The sequence below is a fragment of the Glycine soja genome, chromosome 12 (genome assembly GCF_004193775.1).
Source record: "Glycine soja cultivar W05 chromosome 12, ASM419377v2, whole genome shotgun sequence".
In the NCBI taxonomy this organism is placed as follows: Eukaryota; Viridiplantae; Streptophyta; class Magnoliopsida; order Fabales; family Fabaceae; genus Glycine; species Glycine soja.
This window is the reverse complement of record NC_041013.1, coordinates 28718021-28719826: the sequence shown is the minus strand read 5'-3', so window position 1 is coordinate 28719826 and position 1806 is coordinate 28718021. Positions and strand designations below refer to the sequence as shown.

Here is a 1806-nt window from a genome sequence, read left to right as displayed (position 1 = left end):
GTGTTTTGCGACGGACTTAGCGACCACTTTTGCTTGCGGCAAAATAGAGTAGTAGTAGAAATCATGTAGCGACGGATTTTAGCGATCACCCTTGCTGAGTTATTTGGGATTTTTTGTTTTAGTAGCTAGAGTTGTTATTTTTGGCTGAATTTTTTTGTGGTAACTTCTTTTAATCTATATTTTTTGGGAAAAATAGCTAGAGCCTTTAGTTTGGTCAGATTTGAAAGTTCCAAAAAAGTAGCAAATTTTGTTTTTGTCAAAACTTCAAACGGGCATAACTTTTGCTCCGGTTATCAGAATTGCAATTATTATATATGTATTTGGGGTAGAAAAAAAAATTCCTATGCTATGGCAGCCCTCCGTAGGCCAGCTGAGGTCTCCATCATCCAAAAAAGTGATTATGTCAAAAGTTTTTTATTTTTCAAGTTTTATTCACTTATTTTTCTCAACCTACCATTTTTAGTTTCCATAGGTAGACTTTGAATTTTTATTTGAAATTTTTTGTGCTATCTTCTCATCATTTTACAAGGTTGCTCATAAAATTTCAAATCATTTGGATATCATTTGAGGGTAGCTGTAGTTCAAACCTACACCTTTATTTACATGACAAGGCAACTAGTTGTGCATGTTGAATGTAGTGTATGACTAGAGGCAATCCATCTGAATTACAACCCTTTGATCCTGAGATAGATAGGACATTTCATAGATTAGTTAAGCATCATTTTATACCTTTTGATCATCCTGAGCATTCCATTACTGGTGAATCTGTGCATTCTATTATTGGTGATTTTGAACATCCTGATTTTGAGCATTATGATTTTGAACATTCCAAGAACATGGCACAACCTCCACCCCATGAGAGGACTCTAAGGTAAATGGTTGCACCTGATTTCACCTATGAAAGCTTGTGCATCCAATACCCTGATGAGGATGTCCCATATGTTCTTAAAACTGGACTGATCCATTTGCTTCCAAAGTTTCATGGCCTTGCAGGTGAAGATCCGCACAAACATCTGAAAGAATTTCATATTGTCTGCTCCACCATGAAACCCCCAGATGTCCAACAGGATCACATATTTCTGAAGGCTTTTCCTCATTCTTTAGAGGGAGTGGCAAAAGACTGGTTGTATTACCTTGCTCCAAGGTCCATCATCAGTTGGGATGACCTTAAGGGAGTATTCTTAGAAAAAAAATTTCCTGCTTCCAGGACCACGACCATCAGGAAGGATATCTCAGGTATTAGACAACTCAGTGGAGAGAGCCTATATGAATACTGGGAGAGATTTATAAAATTATGTGCCAGTTGCCCTCACCATCAGATTTCGGAGCAGCTTCTTCTCCAATATTTTTATGAAGGACTCAGTAATATGGAGAGAAGTATGATAGATGCTGCCAGTGGTGGAGCCCTTGGAGACATGACTCTTGCTAAAGCCAGAAATTTAATTGAGAAGATGGTTTCCAACTCCCAGCAGTTTAGCGCCAGAAATGATGCTATAGTCATTAGAGGAGTGCATGAGGTAGCTACAAACTCATCAGCATCATCTGAAACTAAGAAGCTTGAAGGCAAACTAGATGCATTGGTTAACTTGGTAACCCAACTGGCCTTGAATCAGAAATCTGTACCTATCGCAAGAGTCTGTGGTTTACGCTCCTCTGTTGACCACCATACAGACCTTTGCCCTTCCATGCAGCAACCTGGAGCAATTGAGCAGCTTGAAGCTTATGCTGCAAACATTTACAATAAACCTCCTCAACCTCAGTAGCAAAATCGATCACAGCAGAACAATTATGACCTCTCCAGGAACA

The 1806-nt window shown here is 38.9% G+C and overlaps 1 non-coding gene across 1 annotated transcript; it reads right to left on the bottom strand.

Annotated features, from left to right (window-relative positions):
• Positions 1-1214: 1214 nt before the first annotated feature.
• LOC114380619 lies at positions 1215-1321 on the bottom strand. Its single transcript, XR_003659795.1, has one exon. It is a non-coding gene; the product is annotated as a small nucleolar RNA R71 (small nucleolar RNA).
• Positions 1322-1806: the final 485 nt, after the last annotated feature.